We start from the raw sequence: 23,345 nt of genomic DNA, 5'->3' as shown, positions 1-23,345 counted from the left end.
TCAGACACTTAACCAACTGAGCCACCCAGGCAACCCTAAAGTTATTTTTTAAATTAAATATGATAAAGTAAATAAAACATTAGGCTAGTTTTGCCCAAGATGCTGAGCTAAAGAGGATACTATGGGTGATGGTCAGAAACTTTAGCGATTCCTTGGCTCTGGAGAGACTGACTGGCTCTGGGAAACCAGTGTGTGTGAAGATGTTAGTGTCGCCAGGGGATGCAGGGTGGCCAGCTGGCTGTTGGAGAGGGAAATAAGAAAAGACATCATAGTTCTGCTCTTCCTTATCTCTCATTGTGAAATGGTCTTTTAAATATTCTAGAAAATTCTAGCTTTCCAAAAGCTGGAATTTCTAAAGTTTGAAGAGAAAACTTGAATTGTGTTTTACAAATTTTCCCAAAGGAAACACGAAGCCTACCAACCTTCCCAGGAATAGACTATGCCAGTTGCATATACAATCTTTTAAAGAATAAAAAAGATGGAATGCTTCTCTATAATTCTAAAAAAAACCAGAATCTTTTAATGACAAAAGTGACTGGATATAGTGAAGAGAAAAGAAACATAAAAACTTTCATCTAGTAGAAATAAAATAAAGTGAAAATACATACTGCATATCACATATGAAAATAAACTTCAAATGCATCTGAACATAAGAAACAAAACCTTGCCAGGATCAACTGGATTTCTCTTTAATCTTGATGTAGGAAAGGCTTTCTAATAAGTGAGAAATGGTGTTTTAAGATAGTTTTGGTTAGCATTTTTTTTTCATAGTGAAGTTGAATATCTTTTACAGATTTAAGATCCATTTCTGTATTTTTGGGGTATGTGTATGTGTGTGTGTGAATTGCATATGCAAGCAAATTACTCATTTGACAATTGGGTTTTTATTTGTTCCCTCAGTTTTAAGTATTCTTATATATTAGGTATATTAGTCCTTTATCTGTGATATGTGTTGCAGGTATTTTCTTCCAGTTTATCAGATACCTTTTAGTTTAAAGAATTTACCCTGAAGCTGTACCTCCAACAATACAAAAACACATATGCATAAGATTATTGCAGCATTGTTTGTGATTGAAAAATATTGGAAACAAACTAAACGCCCATACATGGAAGACTGGTTGAGTAAACTTTGATACACCCACCCAATGAAGTTCTATGCAATTGTATAAAAGAATGAGGGAGATCCCTGTGAGTTGATATGTATTAATATTCAAGATATTTGTAAATTGAGAAAAGCAAGTTGCAAACAGGTATTTGTAGTGTGCTGTCTACTATTCAAGAAAGTAGGAGGAATGACACAATGTTCACACATATGTTTATCTAAGCAAAAAGTAACACAGGAAAGATGGAGACCAATGAGGCTGGTTCCATAAAGATGACTATGGGATGGAATCAAAAGAAAAGGGATATGAAGGTAATGGCACTCCTTTGAAGCAAACCTTTCACTCATTTTGTTTTATTTTTCTTGTGTTTAAAAAAATTTTTGAATTGCCTTTTGGATTTTTCTTGACCCGTGCATTGTGTAGAAGCATGTTGTTTCATTTTCAAATTTTGGAAGGTTTTCCAAATAACTCCCTTTTCTAACAGTGATACCCAATTCATACCTACTTTGCATTGTCAAGTCTAATATTCCCCACCCAGTCACACATGACTATTTTTCTTTTCTACAGCTAAGAAGCTGTCAGATATCTCTCTCCCAAGACTTGTAAGTTTGCTTACCTGAAAAAACAGTATGTGCCAAAGTGGAGGATACCAGGAAAAATATGGTCAGGTTGGAAAAGGCAGCCATTTAATCTCGTCCAATGTCCTGCTCTGGTGAAGCCTGGGAAAAAAAGGCTTGAGACAGCTTATTCCTAATATCTTGCACAGCTAGATTTCCAAACATGAGAGAACCTATTACCCTGAGGTGCTGCCATTCCTATAAACTTGACATGGTGGTCTCAATATTGGCCTGATCCCCCGGGATTCAGACCTGAGAAGGCCCTTCTGCTCCAACTAGAGAACGTAAACCATTAAAATAACTTTTTTCCCCCTTCCAATAGCCAATGTGTAATCCTAGTCCTGGTTAGAAGGGAAACTGGGCTCAGGGCTCTCATCAGGGCTGTCCCCAGACCTGTTAATTTACATAAGTTCACCCTATAATAGATCATCTATACCAGAACATACATGTCAGTGAATATGGACATTCTAAGAATTTATTAAAAATTCTGATAAAAAAGATGCGGACTGACTGCTGTCCTGCATTATCAGAGACATGTCACCTTATAATGTGAGTCGTTTGATTTCCTGGGATAGACCAGCTTCTGAAGTCCTTCATTTACTAGCTAAGTGTCTTCTTTCAGTCCACTTAGATGTGTTCAAATACAAAGAATGACTTGAAAATGGAATTGTTGGTCTTGGGTCATAAAAATTATGTCTACCTTCCCTGATGCAAGAATAAGGATATATATTCCGATCTAGAAATAATTTTTGTGATTTTTTTGATTCTTAGATAGGTACACACAATTTTTATGTATATGTACATATAATTTTTATATATATGCACCAGAGAGATCTGAGTTCAAATTCTCGCTTCAACATCTAAAAGTTTGAGCCTCAGAAAAAATATGAACTTCAAAGCATATTGAGATGGTCAACACATAGTAAAGAGTTTAACTATATTAAATTTCCAGTTTCTTTAGCCAAACTCTTCTTTTGTACGAATGGGGATATTTAGGCCCAGAGAGAAGACACTTTCCAAATCATTTGCTCAACTTCCTCCTGTCCTACTCTGTCTCTTCTGTCTCGTCTCCAAATTGCAGCTGGTGGGCATGAAAAGAAAAGAAGGAGAACCCTGTTAGTGGTGAAATTTTCCCTACTTTCACGTGCAGAGGAAATAAAGAGGATACTGGAGGCCAACAAACATATGGGAAAACCTACGGACAGAGAAGAAAGCCAGAGATCCTATCACTGATTTGAACTAAGGATAGAGGAGGTGAAGAAATATTACCTGAATGAGGTTGCTGCAGAATGTGAGCCTGCTCTAGTCACTCTGAGGTCACAGCTAGGTTTGAGTAAAGTTGCTATCCCATGAATCTGTGGACAGGGACATGCTGAGCGCAGGGAGAAGCTGCCTTGCTCAGTTGAGTGACCACTTATTTGGCATGAAATTGCTGTCATGGCTGTTACCTGCTTTGATCGCTCTCCTAAACCACCTCCTCTGGTATTTCATGTTCCAGCAGGCAAGGACAGATCTGGAGGTTCTGTACTTGTGGTTTCTGGTTGCAGATCATGAGAACAAGAAAGACGGGCATCGTGAATATTTGATGACCTTTACAAAGGTCAATTGCCTACCACATTCCCGATGATTTGGTAGGCTTTCTTGCTAACTCAAGGCAGACTCGTGTTCCTGGTCTCTTCTGCCCCCTGAGGTCACTTAGTCCATTCTGCTTCTCAAAAGGTTTATCTGTTTTGTCTTTCTAGGACGTGATTTCTGACATCCACCTGGGAAACTCGAGCACTGCAGCCAGTAATCTTCGCAGCGCTCAAGCCTCCCCGTTTCTCCATTTGTTCCCCTCCACTTCAACTTAGAAGAGCCTGAAAATTTGCCATTAACTGGAAAATATCTATCACATAGACCTTAAACTCTCCTCGAGTAGTTAGCAATCCTTTTGCTGCTTTGTCTTTTCTTCTCAGCCTGAGTTTCATAGTCTGCCATTTATATTTAGCCTCTTGACATGATGATGACATTTACCCTTTATTCTCTTCTTCCCTCTTCTAAGCCAGGTTAAACCCAGCTTCCTATTTTTCTACTCCAGACCTCGGTTAATATTGGCGGGTTACCTAAGCCTGCTAGACTCCTAAGAAAACCTCTTATGTCATGTTGCTAACTATGCCACCCATATCCATGTCATTTCTTTTTTTTAATCCATTTTTTTTCAACTGTTTGACCACACCTCCCCTATATTACTTTAAGCAGGAGAGTTCACTTCTTCTTTATTAAGTAGGGAAGCTCCAGGATGAACCAATTCCACTTTTTTTCCTCTTTGCCTTGTAATTCTGGAAATTTTATCATCTATCTTTCTAGTTTTATGCTTCTCTCCATATCCACTTACCTAGGGATCCACACATTCATGCATCCCTTTCTTTCTGCTAGTATCTGGTTATGTGGTCTACACTCCTCATCACATTTATTCCTTACAATAACCCCATGAGGTTTCTATCATTGTAAGGCTTGTATAAGAGGAAAAAAAAAAAACCCCTGAAGGTTAGGAGACTAAATTCATTTGCTGAAACTAACTAGCTACTAATGAGTAGAAATGAAATACCTAGCTACTAATGGTCAGAGATGGGGTTCAAAACACAGGTATATTTAACTACAATGCCCATGTTCACGTATTTTTTCCACATTTTCTTTCATCTTAGAGAATGAATCTGCCCTTTAACTTATCCATCAATCTTCTTAGGCCAACACCATGAGTGTCTTGTGTGATAGCTTATGCTTTCTGGGCAGCATCTTTGATTTTCCCCCTTTTTGTCCCTCCTTCCAAAGCCAGGACTCTTAATCTTTATCTAATACCACTTCCTAGGTAATTAGATTGTATACCCCACAGAGGAAAAGATCTTATCTGTACCTAATATCAACCTTGTAGTTGCAGTGCATTGCAAAGGTTATTTTTTAGCCACTTAATAGGTATTCAGTAATATGTGCACAAAGAAAAAAGGAAGGAATCCATTCATTATATTTGTTTGTTTTACTTTGTTCTTGGATATTCTTGAGAATGTTTTACCAGATGTATTTTGGAAATGTTGTGTCTAATCCACTAAAATATAATCCGACTGGAATTTCGATTGTAGCCACCTAAATTTGATGAAAGTAACATGTTTCAAATGTAGTCTTTTCGGGGCATCTGGCGGGCTCAGTCTGATAAGTACCCAACTTTGGCTCCGATCATGATCTCGCAGTTCACGAGTTCGAGCTCTGCAACGGGGTCTGTGCTGACAGCCCGGAGACCGGAGCCTGCTTCGGATTCTGTGTCTCCCTCTCTCTCTGCCCCTCCTCCATTCTCTCTCTCTTTCTGTCTCTTTCTCTCTCTCTCTCTCAAAAATAAACATTAAAACAAAAAAATTAAAATAAAATAAAATGTAGACTTTTCACGCATGAATATCATATGCCTTATTTTCAACTTGGCGGGTAATTTATCTACTTTCTCAATATCTAGGAATTCCAAGAATGCTATTTTTAAAACACAATCTGATCTTGTTGCCCAATTCAAATCTTCCATTGACTCTTCCTTGGTTATGTTATGGGGTTATTATTTACGGTAAAACTTGAATGTGAAGAAATTTAACATCTTATTTTGTATAACCGAAACCAACTTGCTCATGAATATGCAAATTCTACTGACAACAGGCAACAAGTATCTTGGGGATCTGTGATTCTGGGGACAAGAGATGGAGACTGAATGAAGAGCGAAGATAAGGGAAGGAGATCATTAGAAGGTTTTTGGATAGACTCAGCACTGGTGTCCTCCTTTCCAGTGTCTGTACAAGTACTTACTTTAGAAATTAAATTCAAGCGAGAAAAGAAAACTGCATGCACCTTCTAACTAAAGACAGTTATTTTTTTAATTTTTTTTTAACGTTTATTTATTTTTGAGACAGAGAGAGACACAGCATGAACGGCGGAGGGGCTGAGACAGAGGGAGACACAGAATCGGAAGCAGGCTCCAGGCTCTGAGCCATCAGCCCAGAGCCCGACGCGGGGCTCGAACTCACGGACCGCGAAATCGTGACCTGAGCTGAAGTGGGACGCTTAACCCACTGAGCCACCCAGGCGCCCCAAGACAGTTTTAATTGTTGAAGATTCAGAGGTTTTTGGCCGTTAAGTACCTGTTGCTTCCATGGAACTCCATTCCCCATGTTTTCAGAAATGTAAGAGATCCCTTGTGTACTAGCATAATTTTAGTTTTTCCAGATAGAAAAGGCACCAACATTAAGAAGAAGACCTCCTGGGGTGACTGGGTGGCTCAGTTGGTTGAGCATCTGACTCCTGATTTAGGCTCAGGTCATGATCCCAGGGCCATGGGATCGAGTCCTGAGTTGGACTCTGTGCTGAGCATGGAGCCTGGTTAAGATTCCCTCTCCCTCTCTCTCGCACACACGCGGTCTCTCTCTCTCCCTCTGCCCCTCTCCCCCGCTTGCATGCTCTCTGTCTCTCTTTCACGTTAAAAAGAAGAAGAAGAAGAAGAAGAAGAAGAAGAAGAAGAAGAAGAAGAAGAACATCTGATCTTTATAGGAAAATGGTGGCTGGCAAAATCAGATATCTTCACACATCTTCCCCCCAAAAAGAAAATAGAGCTTAATCTGGAGGGTACATAAAATTGCCCAATGCTCGTGTCAGCAGTATAACTGGAAAACGGACAATATTATCCACTTTGCAATTCCATGTGATTGGGGAAGTACACTTCCAATACCAGCAGCATTAGCACAAAGAAAGAAAGTTAGAAAGGTTACAGATGACCCAAATAGCACTATTTACCAACTTGACATGACTGAAAATGATAAAACACTACAGACGCTTCTGGATATACGTGGTAGGTATACTTTCCCTATTTTCACCACTAAATTCAAATGAAATACATATAAAACAAACATAAGACTGTAAGGAGTAGAGAAATCAGATTGGCTTAGGGACCTGGGAACTTGAAGAATAGCATGGTACCGAGTTTCCTGTGGGTTTGTTTTTGTTTTTGATTTTGTTTTTGGCCTTATGTATCCTAGATTTTGAGGTGAGGAAGATAACAACTTGGAAATACCAGGAGGCACAGGCAAAAAAAAAAAAAATCCCTGACAAAAGGCTGCTCTCTGTAGCCAAAGGACCAAGAAAGAAACACAAATGACTTTTCGCTTCGAAACATTATATCCGAGAAGCTATCGTTCTCACCAGCCTGGGGTTGCAGCTGGGTTTCTTATAGGATCTGTTTCATAAATGGTAAAAAAAAAAAAATGTAGCTGGACCCTCCATGAGGCACTAATGCCTTGTCAGCATATTTATCCTTTTTTTGTTTAACTTATAAGGTCTTTTTCCTGATGGAACTAAGTAATGCATTCGTTATTACTATTTCTATATAATACTGTCCTGTAGGTCGGGTCTTGTCATTGACATTAACCAGGCACTAACAGATAGAATAAAGGAGGGCCAGAATTTGATTTGACTCTACCAATTTGAATCTTATTGATTCCCTATTAAGTGTCAGGCTTTATGCTAGGTCATAATGATGGCATGACATCCATTAAATTACTGCTCTCATAAATCTTAGAGTTTTATTAAAAGCAGGTGACAAGCAGAAATCCAAACAAGTAGAAAGTCAGTCAGCTAGGAGATGTGGCAGTTGGTGAGGAAAACCTGAGTCATGTGTGGAACTAATATCAGAAGAGAGAGAATCCGCCCAACCCGAGATAATTAGAAGAATAGAACACTTTCTTCTCTTGGCCTGAATAAAAACTGGGGACATCAAAGGCTTATGTCTAATAACATAATTGAGTCCTTACCAAAATGGTCTTTTTATTAAAATATATTTGATTCTTTTTTATTTCTGGCAGGATTGAAATAGTACGCATGTTTTTGAAGCCTGAAATAAAATAAACAATACTCTGCTTAATAATGTGGTATCTCTTAGGAAAAGATGAGAATTTTGCAGTTAGAAGTTTTTAAAACTTCCTTATACATTTATATGTTTCTTCACATTATTTTTAATGCAGCCCATAGTACAAAATAAATTTCATATTATAACCAAAACACAAATACACATTCACAAAATTATAGTTATACTGTGTGCAGTGGACTATGGTATTTTCTATCATATTGTTTTCTTCGAGTTTATTCCATTAAGATGCAAGTTGTAACCCACTTTGATTTCACAATATATTTATGAATCAGATCCTTTAGTGTGAAGGATATTGGTTTAAACTGTGAGAATTAATAGAAGAATTGATACTTGATCTTGGTAGGTGTGTGTGTGTGTGTGTGTGTGTGTGTGTATGTGTATGCGCGCACACATGTACACATGTGCTCATTCCTGGTAAATAGGCAACTCACATTGACTAGAATGTTGAAAGGATAAATTTCCCAGGAAGACCACATCAGCTCTGGACTTCCTCTAGTCTGTGGGATATTAATGGTGGGTGGAAATTCCGAGGGAAGAAAAAATAAACCAGAGGGAGGAAGAGCCAGGTTAAAAACAGTGGGCATAAATCTACCCTGGTGTATGTAGGATCTTCTGATTTTCTCTCAGAGGAAACTCATGTATATGCTATAGTTTTAACTTTAGCCTTCTATGCTATATTTTCTTTTGAACAGTAAATCACCTTTTTGTAAAGAAAGGCATTTATCCATGTGCCTCCAAGTGTGATGGGTAGTATGGGGCTTAAAGAGACCATGCAATGAAGTCAAAGGATGGCCTCATCTGAATCAACTTGAATGGATAGTGGGGCAGCAGGGAAGTTGGAAAGGCATGCTCTGTGCTGGGTTTCTGGGCAGAGAGGATTGGTGAAGTGGGTGGGTATGGCAGCATAGGGATGGAAATGATAGGAAAGGACACACAATAATTTAAGAAAGCATTGAGGCAAAAATACAGACGTTTTCCTTCTCATTTTATGCTAGAGAAAAAATGACCTTTGAAAGTTAAAGGAACTGGGTTCCACAGTTTCATGGAAAAGGGGTTCCTGGTAATGTCAGCAAAGCATGGATTCTATCCCGAGGAAACATAGTAAGAAGGCAGCTATTAAATTGTATGTAATTTGGACCCTAAAGCAAATCAGAAACATGGCTATCAAAATCAGGACCCATAACCAGAGCGGAAGAATCTGCAAATCTAATTTGGAATCATCTAAACTGCACCTAGCAGTTTTTCAAAATCCATAACTAGGATCAGTCTAAGCCTCTTTATCTTGAGTGGAACTAAACTAAATTAAGGAGGTTTAACATCTTAGCTAAGGGAAGGGAGCAGTTATTTGGATGAGCAGTCAGGATTGTGATGGTCAATTGAATAGGTTCAGACCTTGAAAATTCCAGACATTAAGCCAGAGTCAAGAGAGCCATAGGCCGATCTTATGATTTAGAAGTTACCAGCAACCCTGATGATAGATGGTGAGGAATGCTTTGGAGAACAGGATGAGTTTTATTTTGAAGATATTGTTTGAAATAACATGGGAACATCCAAGTGGATGGAGCTAATAACTCTAATGACTAGAGAGGGTTCTGGGGTGCTGAGAATGTTTGATGACTTGCTCAGGGTGATTTTTAAATGGGTATGTTGATACTGTGAAATTCCTCAACCTATTAACTTCTGATCTGTGCAATTTGCTATATGTGTGTGAAACATCAATGCTATTTGACATTAAAAATCTTAGAAATACATTGAGATAATAAAGATTAGTCCAAAAAAACCTTAACAGTATGCCAAAGAATAGTTTACAGTGAGGTAAGTACAATTTATTCCAAGAATGAATGCATAAAACCCATAAAAAGGGTATTACTATAATTTATTATATCAGTAGGTGAAAAGAGACTAATAAATAATTGATAAATGTTGAAAGTGAATTGAATACAATCTCCATCCATATTTGAATACTCTTTGTAATAGGAAAATTGTGAAAGATTAAAAAAAAAAAAAACTGTGAAAGATACCGTAAACGTTTGAAGTTGGTAAAACGGCCGGCGAGTGCATAAATCTGTAGAACTTACGAACTCTCCCAAATGAGAATTCATCATAAAGTTGTTTCCATAAATATTCATAACAGGACTTTTTGTGATACTGAAAAATGGAAATCAACTTACAGGGGGTTGTTCATATTTTGGTTTATCTATGAGTGAAAAAACAAGTAACTATTACAAATAACATTGTTATGTATGTATTAAAAACAATATTACGTATATCTAACAGTTAAAGGTGACTTTGACGAGAGGGGGTCTCAGATTTGGTGGTAGCAATGGGAGTGGATAACAGAGGTTTTGTCTAGGCCTCTCTGCCTTTAGATTTATCTCCTCCTCTTTTATAGTCACCAGGAAGAACTCACATGAGGGCCTGACTTCAACTCCTCCTTTGTAGACATTATCACATAGAATTCATGGAAACCCGGGTTCCCACACCAAATCACTTAAACTCCTAAGAAGCATAATCGCTGTAAAAAAAAAAAAAAAAAAGACAAAAACCAGAATACAATAAACCAATAAAAAACATTTATTCCAAAAACCAAACACAGCTAAGAACAATTTAAATGAATATAGTTAGCTTTGATTTTTAATTTTATAATAAATTTTATTATATAAAATTTTAGATAATAAAACTTTAGATAAGAATGGACTCTCTTTTTATTTTTTATTTTTTTAGTTTTTTAGGTTTCTTTCTTTCTTTTTTTTAATATGAAATTTATTGTCAAATTGGTTTCCATACAACACCCAGTGCTCATCCCAACAGGTGCCCTCCTCAATGCCCATCACCCACCCTTCCCTCCGTCCCATTCCCCATCAACCCTCAGTTTATTCTCAGTTTTTAAGATAGACTCTCTTTTTAAGCGCACAGGGAACACTCATAAAACTAGACTATCTTTTAGGTCATAAAGGAAGCCTCAATAAATTCCAAGGCATCACAGACCATGTATTCTGAAATACATATGGTAATATGAGTTATCCATATGCTTGCAAATTAACTAATTATATCCTCTGCGTTAAAAAGAGAATCTTGATGGGAATTGCACAATATTTAACACTTAAGACAATGAAAATATTCATATTAGTGTAAGCAAATCGTTGTAAAAAATAATTCTAAAATATGCAATGACTCAACATACACAGTAGACATAGGTTCTCGTTCATATAATCAAAAGTGTTTCCAGAAGTAGTGTTCTCTTCCATACAATTATTCAGAGAGATAAAGTGGAGTCTCTTCAATCTTCAACAGGTGGCATCTACAGTAATCATGAGAAACACACATGATTAATTATCAGAGACACAAAATTTAAACCATGATGATGTATCACTAAGCCTCACTAGAGTGGCTAAAATCCAAGACTGATAAAACCAAAGCTCGGTGAGGATATGTGCAAACTGGAAAACTGTACATTACTCTTAATTAGTGCAAAGGGACTCAATTCAGTTGGAAAGATGTGTTAGCTACTCAGGCTGAAAAATACATCAGGGTGATGCAATCCCACAGCAAACCTGAGGCATATGTGCAGTAAAATACATGGATAGCAATGCTAGTCACAAGTTTATTCACAGTGGCCAAAAACTGCAAACAATCTAAATGTTCTTCACCGTAAAACAGATAGATACATCCGGTATACTCAGTTAGTAAATACAAAATAGCAGTAAAAGATGAGCCATCGATACATACAACAGCGTGACGAATCTTACAAATGCAATGATGAGTAAGTGAAACCAGAAATAGGCGAGGACATGGTGTATAATTCCTTTTATAGAAAGTACAAAACAGGTGGAGCCAATCTGTGATATTTGCTGCCAGGATAGTTGTTGCCTGGGGAGTTAGTGACCAGGAGGGGATAAGAGCAGGGAAGGCTTTAGGGATTATGGTAATGTTTTGGTTGTTGAATAGGTTTTTGATCACAAGAATATTGTAGAGGACACTGGCATACTTCACCCAGATTCCTTTTACCAATTAAATCTTTACTCCTCTCCCAGATCTTGTATACTTTGCTCATTATGACTTGGACGTACAACTTTCTTGACAGTACTACCCTTACTGGCTACTAGTTCTATTTTTTTCTAGATGTTTCCCAAACTGAAAGTGCTAAGAGTTTACATTACCTTTCAGCAACCTCTATCTACTGAATGAGTGGTGCAGGAGTAGAGCAGCACAGATTCCTTGCTTTGCAGCAGAACAAACTGTGGCGTAACTTACACTCCCCATGGAACGAGGCTGTATCTGGAAATTCACATAAAATTGCACCTTTGCTCGACTTGTTTCTCCTCCTAATTCAACTCCTCCACTCCTTAACTAATCTCTTCCAGGAACATGTCCTCAATAAACCTTAGTACGTAAATCAACATATCAAGATCTTACCAGATAAGCCAGCCTAAGATAGGTGACATCCTTAATCATAGGGAGTAGATTATAAGGATGTGATTCTGGAGTTGGACATCTAGCCACCAAATTGCAATGACTACCTCATGACCTGGTAGTAAGTAGTGTTGATGTCCCATAGCATGCTGTCACAACGCATTTTTTAAAAAAGTGTTTGTTTATTTATTTTGAGAGAGAGAGAGAGAGAGAGAGAGTGGGAGTGAGGGGAGGGGGAGAGAGAGAGAGAATCCCAAGCAGGCTCCCTGTTGTCAGTGTGGAGCCCGATGCAGGGCTCAATGCCATGAACCGTCATATCATGACCTGAGCCAAAATCAAGAGTCAGATGCCCAACTGACTGAGCCACCCAGGCCCCCCAACAGGGCAATTTTTAAGTTTCCTCTGAGCTGAGTGTGACCAGATATACATGGAAGGGGTCCTCTGGCTTATGCAATATCTCTGATATTTGGGATATGTAGGAAAATGGAAATTATAATGACTCTGAAATTGGGTGGTGGTTGTTAAGACTCATTGAATACTTGAAGGGAGAAAATGTTAGGTTTAGGTTGATCAGTGACCAACTTGATGCAAATAGGGTCAGATGGCATCCACTGCCTCTTTAAAGAAAACTTCATCTCCTGCAACTGGAAGAAAGATGAAGATAATAACCAGGCATACAGCTTAATTGTAACAGAGAAGGCAATGTGGCATGGTAGGGCCACAAGCACTTACTCATGGAATTTACTTGTGCTTTCAGGACCTGCTCAAATCTGATCTTGTATATACAGTCTCCATGTTTTAATGATGGGGAGTCCTCCACTCCATGTTGAAGGCATTAATATTACTTCATGGGATGTTAATTTGAAAAAAATATATGTTTTTAATTTCTGTTTTGTTTCTGCCCCACCCTCTCTCCTCCACTCACGGTTAGCCTAATGTCTCCCTATATATACAACTAGATGAAGAGCTTCATTGCTCAGAATGAAGTCCTCATGTCAGTGATAAAGCACACAGAGATGAATTTTTGGTTTCATAAAATCACTTCCCAAGGATTGTTTCTAAGGAACAAAAATTTAAGATTATATTTGTTAAAGCCACTACTTTATGGATTTAGCGGAGAGAAGTTTCAGGGAAGAATGATCGACTTCATGCTGGTGATAGTTCAGAAGAGTGACTATGGCTCTTCTCCATCCCATCAACCATGAGGAGGGGTTAATATCAAGAGGAAATTTGCAGGGTGCCTGGGTGGCTCAGTTGGTTAAGTGGCCGACTTTGGCTCAGGTCATGATCTCACAGTACATGAGTTCAAGTCCTGCATTGGGCCCTGTGCTGACAGCTCAGAGCCTGGAGCCTGCCTTGGATTCTGTGTCTCCCTCTCTCTTTGCCCCTTCCCTGCTTGCACTCTGTCTTTCTCTCTCAAAAATAAATAAATAAACATTAAAAAGATTTTTAAATTTTTTTTTAACATTTATCCATTTTTGAGAGACAGAGAGAGACAGAGCATGAGTGGGGGAGGGGCAGAGAGAGAGAGGGGGAGACAGAATCCGAAGCATGGTTCCAGGCTCTGACTGTTAGCACAGAGCCCGACGCAGGCTCGAACTCATGAACTGCGAGATCATGACCTGAACTGAAGTTGGATGGTTAACCAACTGAGCCACCCAGGTGCCCCTAAAAAGATTTTTTTTTTTAAAAACAGGAAATTTGCTGAATTCAGACATGTTTGGGTATTGAAGAGTATTGAAAATCTGTGTCTCAATTTTTGTTCAGGGTGCTGGAAACCAGCAAGTCCTCACAAAATTCCTGAGCCCAATATGACACAGAAGTGATGGGTAGACCTTCATGCATGGAATGTCTAGATTGATGAACCTGAGAATGGCCTTAATGTCTACATAAGACATCTGGATATCAGAAGCAGTCAAACGTAGTCTCCATTTGGTAAAGAGTGGTGAGGATTAGAACATGAGAGCCAGTGGATATGGTCTCAGACCAGGATGAAGGTATAACCCCCATTTACATAATATAATCTTTTAGAATACTTTTAGGCTCACAACAAAATTCAGCAGAAGGTAGAAAGATTTCCCATATACTCCCTGCCTCCACACATGCCAAGCCTCTCTCATTCTCAACATCCTCCACCAGAGCAGTATGTTTGTCAGGAACCTACACTGACACATCATTATCACATAAAGAGTACAGTTTACTTAATGGGTTCACTCTTGGTGTTGTGCATTCTATGGGTTTGGACATCCGAGTGGTATCTCGCTGTGATTTTAGTTTGTATTTTCCTGGTTTTTGCTAATGATGTTGAGTATTTTTCATGTGCTTATTGGCCATTTGCAGATCTTATTGAAGAAATGTCTGTTCAGGTCATTTACCCATTTTTAAAATAGGTTTCTTTGTCTTTTTTTTTTTTTTTTAATGAGACTTTATTTTCCAGAGCAGTTTTAGGTTCATAGCAGATTTGAGAGGAAGGTGCAAAGATTTCCTATATATCTTCTGCCCCTACAACATGCATAGCCTCTTTCATTATCAATGTCCCTCACCAGAGTTGTGCATTTGTTATAGTTGATAAAACTACACTGACATGTCATAATCACCCAAAGTCCATAGTTTACATCACATTTATTCTTAGTGTTTTATATTCTATGGATTTGGACAAATGTATAATGACATGTATCCATCATTATGATACACCGAATATTTTCACTATCCTAAAAATCCTCTGTGTACCACTTATTCATCCCTTCCTTCTCCAACTCCTGGCTACCACTAATCTTTTCACTGTCTACACCCGGAATGTCATAGAGTTGGAATCATATAGTATATAGCCTTTTCAGATTGGCTTATTTTATTTAGTAATATACATTGAAATTTCCTCCATGTTTTTTCATGGCTTAATAGCTCATTTATTTCTAGATCTGAATAATATTCTATTGTCTGGATGTACCAATTTATCCATTCATCCACTGATAGGCATTTTGTTTGCTTCCAAGTTTTGGCAGTTGTGAATAAGGATGCTGTAACCATTGGTGTGCAGGTTTTTGTGTGGACATAAGTTGTCAACTGCTTTGGGTAAATCCCAAGAAGCATGGTGCCTGTATCATATGAATGACAGTTCTTTATTAGATGTGTCTTTTGGAAATATTTTCTCCCAGTCTGAGTCCTGTCTTCTCATTCTCTGGATATTGTCATTTGCAGAACAGCAGTTTTTAATTATCATGAAGTTCAAACTTATCAATTATTGCTTTCAAAAATCAAGCCTTGTGTTGTGTCAGATTTTTATCTCAATCATGACCAATCTACTAATAAGCTCACCACATTTATTCAACATGGAATGGGAGTCCTCGCCAGAACAATTAGGCAAGAAAAAGAAATTAAAAAGTATCCAAATTGGAAAGGAAGAAGAAAACTGCCACTATTTTCAGATGAGATGATATTGTATTTAGAGAACCCTAAAAATCCATAAAAAACTATTAGAGCTAATAACAAATTTAGTAAATTCATGGGATACAAAATCAATACACAAAAACTTTTGTGTTCTTATACACTAATAACAAAGTATCAGAAAAAGAAAATAAGAAAACAATCCTATTTACAATTGAATCAAAAAGAATAAAATACCTAGGATTAAATTTAAGGAGATGAAAGATGTGTATATTGAAAACTAGAAGACATGAAGAAAAGAAATTAAAGAACACACATGTAAATGAAAGTATATTCCATGCTCACGGACTGGAAGATTACTGTTGTTAAAATGTCCATACTAGTCAAAGCAATACATAGACTCAGTGCAATCCCTATCAAAATTCCAATGGCATTTTTTTCACAAAAGCAGAACAAACAATCCTAACATTTGTGTAGAGCCATAAATGACCCCAAATAGCCAAAGCAATCTTGTAAAAAGAAGAACAAAGCTGGAGGCATCATGCTTCCTGATTTCACGTTTTATTACAAAGTTATAGTAATTAAAACAGTATGGTATTCTCTTGTCATTTCAAGATTTTTTCCTTGTCTTTGACTTTCAGCATTTTTACAATGATGTGTATATTTGTGGTCTCTTTGTAGTTTAACCTACTTGCTATTTGTTGAGCTTCCTAGATGTTTAGTTTTTTTTTTTTTTAAACAAACTTGGGTAGTGTTCAGATACTGCTTCTTCAAACAGTTTTTGTCTCCCCGCTCTCTCCTCCTCTATGGTACTGCTATCACACAACTGTCGAATGTGCTACATGGCATCCCACGTTTCTCTGAGGTTGTGTTCATTTTTCTGTATTTCTACTTTTGTTCTTTGGCTTGCATAAAGTCAATTGATATATCTTAAAATTCACTAATCATTTATTCTGCCAGTTCAAATCCACTGTGCACTTCTAGTGAACTTTTTATTTCAGGAATTATACTGTTTAATTTCTAGAATTTCCATTTGCTTCTCGTTACTGATATCCTTTATTCAAGGTGGCATTGTTATCATACTTTCCATTACTCCTTTCGAGCTTTCCTTTAGTTCTGAAATGTTAATAATGAGTACTTTAAGATGTTTTCTGGTTAAATCCAACATCTGGTGTCTCTCACAGGCAGTTCTGTTGCCTGTTTTTTTCATTGTGATGGGTCATGCTTTCCTGTTTATTTGCATGCCTTCTAATTTTTTGTTAGAAACTAAACATTTTAGATAACCTATTGTAATGACTTGTAGCATTCCTGGTTACTGCTCCCCCCCATGAAGTTTGTCTTTCTTATTTGCCTATTTATTTGTTTAGTGATAGGCTGGATAGTGGTAGTGCCATTTATTCCCCCATCTCCTGCTAAATATTAAGGTTTTGATGCTGCTTTTTAAGGAGACACAACTTTGTGTATGCCTACAGTTGCCTTGAATGACAATGGCACAGACTGGGCCTCTGCTACTCTTTCTCTGAATTGTAAGCTCCACTGATTTCCAGCAGATTACTCTATTGTTTAGAACGATGTCTTGGGACATAAATACAAACTAAACAAAATATTTCCTTGGGTGGAATAGTCTCTGAGATCAGTGTTTTATGTTTGTTCTTATAATAGGAAGGCTCCTTCCAGCTGTCTTATTCCTGATTTAGCTCCTGCAAACTAGCTAACCTATGGTCTATGCTGAATCTTCATTAGGTCCATAAATCTTCTCCTAATTCCCTTTACAATAACCCCCATGGTTTTTGAACGAGCTCTGAGGTTTACACTTCTTCACACTCTGTTGTAAATGAAATCAGTTCTTTTGGGAAGACATCTGGAGCTATGTTTTATGGCCTGTTTCTCCTCCAAGGCAAAACCTCTGAACCAAGGTTCTGGAGCTGGGTGTGAGGACAATGACAAGCTTTTATCTGAGTGACACCCATTCTGTAAGGCTTGAGCACTCAGTGGAGGTATAGCAGTAGCCTCAGGTTCACTTAGCTTGCCTCTCTGGCATAGGACCATTTCCTCATGAGCTGGGAGAAGGACATAATATTCACTGTATGCCACACCAAAGGCAGAACCTCCATTCTACAATGGAATGGAAGAGTTGGGTAGAAGAAGGAAACCCTCAATCCTAGAATGTACTCACTCAAGAATTAGCCTTAGAAACAGGACAATAGAGGTGAGAAGAGAAATGCTGAAGTCCCTCTCTTCCTTGGAGAAAACCCTCCATCTTGGACCTGGGTAAAGAGATATTCCTGTGTTATCAGATAAAGCAGTCTGGAGTGGAGTCTCCACCTTATTGACTGGGCAAAGGGAAGGGGAGAAGCACTTTGGTTCAAATACTGTAGACACTTGTCTTTCTTATGAATTTTTATAGTAGAATTGTTTTGAGTAGATATTTCTTTATTTACTGTTTTCCCTTAAGACCAGTTCCAGAGACTTGACTTAAAAAAAGTTATACCAGTTTCACTGAAGAATGGGTCAACAGAATTCCTCATGCTATCATTCCAGAAGTTGACTGCACTTTTTTTTTAATGTGGATACAAATTACTGTCAGATATTACTTGCTTTAATCCAAAAAGATTTCCATTAATGCTTCTTATAAGTCAAGACCACAGTCTTATAGCAACAAATTATCTTAGTATTTTTCTCTCTAAAAATGTCTTTATTTTGCCTTCATTTTGGTAAGATCATTATTCTGGGTATAAGGTTTTTGGTTGAAGGTTTTTTTTTTTTCTTTTAGTACTTGGGATACGTTAAGCCACCACCTTTGGCGTCAGTGTTTTCTGATGGGGAATTAGCTGTTAATTGTATTTTTGTTCTTTTGTATGTGATGGGTCATTTTTTTCTCTTGCTGCTTTCAGTATGCTCTCTTTATATATATATATATATATATATATATATATATATATATATATATATATATATATTTTTTTTTTTTTTTTTTTTTTTTTTTTTTGCCAGGTGTGGAACCTAGGGAGGTAGTCCTAGTGTATACTATTGCTATGAGTCTTGCTCCAGATTGATCCTCCCAGGAATAACTACTTCTATTTTTCTGAAGAAAATACTGAGATTTAACTGTGCATGTTTGCTTAAAATGTGGCCAGGTTCCTTGTGTGTTGATGTAAAGATTTGGGAAAGTAATCAGCTTCTCCTCTTATGTTCACAAGTACCTTCCATGGGATTTTCTCTCACATCTCTAGGACAGCCTCCTGTTGACATATTTCATGTTGAACTATAGGGTTGGAAGAAGAGCAGAGCTAACAGTCCACCTTAACGAGGAATCTGGGGAGTTGGAGTAATTCCTTTACAAGTAAGACATTTCTAAAACATACCGTAAATTCTGTTTGCCTATCCATAGGAGATGGGCAATGTGTCCCTGTGCCATTGTTGCAAACATCCTGAAGGTTTTCTTTCATAGACTCAATCAAATGACTTTGTTCTCATTATGGATCAAAGCTATTTTCATTTCATCTTGGCCTTTACTCTTTTATTCTGGTGCATAAATTTTCTATTCCTGGGTAAAACACTTTGCATATCCTAGAAAAGCAGGAAGCTTTCTGCTGTAACTTAAGAATGGAGTGGTTGTTTTATTGGCCTTTTAGTTCTTACTTGGTAAAATGACACAGGGCATATACATTTCTTTCAAATATCTCTTCATTGAGCTACTCTTTCTCATTTCCCACATTACAGAAGTTGAAACTGAGTGATGGATTAGAATGGGCAGTAGACCTTAGCTCTTTGTTCATCTGTAACTCAAGAACTTTAACCAAATTCTTTTCCCATTTGGGGCCCAGACTCCACTGCAGTTCAGTGAAAAATATAGAGGAGGGATCTCTTCTAGGTTTGATATTCCTTGAAAATCTGATTTTTTTTTTTTTTTTTTTTTTTTTTTTTTTTTTTTTTTTACTTATCAGCTCTGAGTCCCTGAAATCAAGACCTTGTATAGGGAAAGAACTCATGCATACCTCAGTTGACCAGTTGCCTTCCTTAAAGTTCAAGGTGGCCCCATAACGTTTGGAAAAAAGTAGCTGTTAGGTATTAAATAGAACCCTGATATTAGAGCAGAATTGATTCATATTTACGTGGCTTCACACAGGCTTTGTCTTATGTCACAGTGAAATGTCCCTTTTATAAAGCTTTTCAAAATCAGTATTTTCAGACCCTTAACTCTAGAGAACAATCTGATATTTACCAGAGGGAGGTGGGTGAGGGGATGGGTGAAATAGGTGACGGGGATTAAAGAGGGCACTTTGTGATGAGCACAGGGAGTTGTATGGAAGTGTTGAATCACTACCTTGTACACCTGAAACTAACATTACACTGTATGTTAACTAACTGGAATTTAGATACAAACTTTTAAAAATGGTATCTTCAAGTATAGGAGTTATAAAAACTAATATGTAGCACTATTTTTCATAGATCTAGATTAGTTTGGGGGTTAATTTTTTCTAAGTTTTGGATACATTTGAGAATTTGTATTTTTGTTACTGCCACAAAATTCTGACCTCACTAGGTGCAGTTCTCCTACTGATATATGTGTGGCCTTTTTATCTTTTTAAACTGTTCTTTGGTTGCAGAAACTATTTTTTTAAATCATCACGTATCAGACATTTGGTAAGTTATTATTGGTTCCTTTGGATGTTGAAGCATGTAAATGTTTAGCCATTTTCCATTTTTAAAATCACAGCAAAACTGACCAAGCAAAATGTACAAAAAAAACCCCACAATTCTTCAAAATGTAAAATTATATATGTATTATTATTACACCAACGTTAAGAAATAGAATCTAACAGGGCACCTGGGTGGCTCAGTCAGCTGAGCATCTGACTCCTGATTTTGGCTCAGGTCATGATCTCATGATTCATGAGACTGAGCCCCATGTCAGGCTCTGCACTGACAGTGCAGAATCTGCTTGGGATTTTCTCTTTCCCTCTCTCTCTGCCTATCCTCTGCTCTCTCTCTCTCAAAATAAATAAATAAATAAACCTTAAAAAAAAAAAAAGAAGCAGAATCTAACAAGCAGTACAAAAGCATTTAGTGTTATCTATACAAGGTGATAGTATATTTATCCTATTACGCCCAAATTCCAAATTGTTCCATAGGTAGTTATTTGTTGTACACAAAACTGAGAGAAAGTGTATTGAGGGTAGACTTATTCATCCAACAACACAATAGGAAAAAGTACCACCCCAAGTATCAGTGTGTAGAAGGATAAATACCAATGATTTCTATGTATCAACATGGTGGAATATTAGATAGGGTGAAAATAAATGAACTACATCTCTAAACATCAGTATATATTAAGGTCACGGAGAATGTAAAAGGAAAAGCGTGTAGATACACATAATGTATTTTACTATGAACATACACGTTGATTCTAGAGGAAGATAGGGCCAATAAATAGAAAATTTGGTTAGGTTACTTCTTCTGGTGTCTGTAGGGGGAAGGAGTGAGAAAGATATGATCTGGAAGGGCTGGAGGTAGGGAGTTGGTTACACGATAAAAATACACTCAGCCGGTTTCATGGCCTTTCTCAGATTTTATAACAATATTGATAATGTTTTATTATTTACTGGGATATGACTACATAGGTGTTTGCCTTTACACCTAAATATAGATTATATTTATCCTTTTATGGATGTATGGCATTTCATAGTAAGATTTAAGATCATATTCAAATATTCGTTGTCTAATAAATGCGTATTGTCTGTCTGTTTTACACCCAGAATGTGGTCCACTCAGTCATCCAAAAAAATTGCACAAGGGGCACCTGGGTGGCTCAGTTGGTTGAGTGAATGACTTCAGCTCAGGTCATGAGCTTGCAGTTCATGATTTCAAGCCCCGCATCAGGCTCTCTGCTGATGGCTGAGAGCCTAGAGCCTGCTTCAGATTTTATGTCTCCCTCTCTCTCTCCCCTTCCCTGCTTGCGCCCTCTCTCTCTCTCTCAAAGAATAAATAAACATTTTTAAAAAATTGCACAAAAGGGGCACCTGAGTGACTCAGTCAGTTAAGCATCAGACTTCGGCTCAGGTCATGATCTCATGGTTTGTGGGTTCGAACCTCGCATGGGGCTCTCTGCTGACAGCAAAGAGCCTGGAATGTGCTTCGGATTCTGTGTCTCCCTCTCTCTCTCTGCCTCTCTCTCAAAAATGAATAAATACTTTTTAAAAATTGCACAAAAGAACATTTTCCAATCTGCAACCAATGGCCACACTTACTGCAGTAAATGTGATTTTTGCCTTGTATTCAAGTACAAGGCAAAATACCTTGAATTTGAATACCTTGTATTCAAATACAATACTTGTATTCAAGTAAGAACACAATAGTAAATATTTATTCTTTCAAAGTAATGAAAAAAATCACAAAATAATTAAGATAATCCATTTGCTGATGATCTAGGCACAGCATATACAGAAAATAACTGTAAAATTTCTGTAAAAGCCAAAGAAACATACTTCCACCACTCCAATGATTTTTTTTTAATTTTCTTTATCATGTTTCTGTGTAATGCTTTGTATAATAATGCTAGGCCACAAAGAGCTTTCCTGTGTTCTCTTCTAAAAGTTTTATAGTTTTTCTTTTTACATTTAAATATATGCTTCATTTTATGTTAATCTTTTAATAAGCTATACATTTGCTAGTTGACTCTTCATATTTGTTTCAGCACCCTTTACTGAAAATACTATCCTTCCTGCATTGAATTATTTTGTACCAGTTTTTTTGTACCTGTACCACTGATCTACACATCCAGCTCTTTTTTAGTATTTTTAATTTTATTTAAAGAATTTTTTTAAACATTTACTTATTTTTGAGAGACAGAAACAGAGCACAAGCCGGGGAGGGTCAGAGAGAGAGGGAGACACAGAATCCAAAGCAGGTTCCAGGCTCTGAGCTGTCAGTACAGAGCCTGACGCAGGGCTCGAACTCACTGACAGTGAGATCATGACCTGAGCTGAAGTCGGACACTTAACCGACTGAGCCACCCAGGTGCCCCTCCAACTCTTTTTTAATATCAAACTGTCTTGATTATCGTAACTGTAGAGTAAGACTTAAAACTGGATTTTGTGGTCCAATTTTACCCTTTTGTATGTATGCAGAGATATCCAGCTTTCTCTGCAGCATTTGTTGAAGAGATTGTCCTTCATCCACTGTGTATTTTTGCCACCCTTGTCATATTTTCCACAGAAAATGTGTGGATCTATTTCTAGGTTCTCTATTCTGTTCCACTGATCTATTTATCTGTCTTTATGCCAGTACCATACCATTTTAACTATTGTAGTTTTGTATTATATCTTGAAATCATGAAGTGTGATGCCTCTGGCCTTGTTTTTCTTTCTCAAGATCACTTTGGCTATTCTGAGTCTTTTGTAGTTCTGTATAAATTTTAGGACTGCTTTTTCTGTGTATGTAAAAAATTCTACTGGGATTTGAATAGGGATTGTCTTGTACCTGTAGATCACTTTGAGTTTTACAGATATTTCAACAATATTAATTCTTTCAATCCATGAACATGGAATGTCTTTCTATCTAATTGTCTTTTTTAGCTTCTTTTATCTATGCACTGTAGTTTTCAGTGTATAAGTCTTTTACCTCCTCAGTTAACTTTTCCCCCAAGTATTATGTTTTTATGCTATCTTACACCATTCACAAAATAATCAACTCAAAATGGATTAAAAAACTTAAAATATAAGACTTGAAACTGTATAATTCCTAGAGAAAAACATAAGGGAAAAAAGCTTCATGACATTGGTCTTGGTAATGATTTCATGGATATGATACGAAAGGTACAGACAATTAAAGCAAAAGTAGATGAGTTAGACTACCTCAACTAGAAAGCTTCTGTACAACAAAGGAGACTATGAGTAG

At 37.3% G+C, this 23,345-nt stretch overlaps 1 protein-coding gene across 3 annotated transcripts in view; it reads left to right on the top strand.

Annotated features, from left to right (window-relative positions):
- LOC131506024 (sperm-associated acrosin inhibitor-like) overlaps positions 1–23,345 on the top strand; it is a 117,563-nt gene that overhangs the window by 82,211 nt on the left and 12,007 nt on the right. For 2 of the 3 annotated variants that reach the window (XM_058719652.1, XM_058719641.1), the window contains one exon: positions 18,718–18,789. The exons of the other annotated variant lie outside the window; for it this stretch is intronic. The gene's annotated coding sequence lies outside the window, so the exon portion shown is untranslated. The remainder of the gene's footprint in view (positions 1–18,717; positions 18,790–23,345) is intronic. 3 annotated transcript variants of the gene reach the window in all.

Source organism: Neofelis nebulosa, chromosome 1, assembly GCF_028018385.1.
Source record: "Neofelis nebulosa isolate mNeoNeb1 chromosome 1, mNeoNeb1.pri, whole genome shotgun sequence".
Classification (NCBI taxonomy): Eukaryota; Metazoa; Chordata; class Mammalia; order Carnivora; family Felidae; genus Neofelis; species Neofelis nebulosa.
Note: the sequence above shows the minus strand (reverse complement) of the source record. Positions and strands in the feature narration are given on the sequence as shown.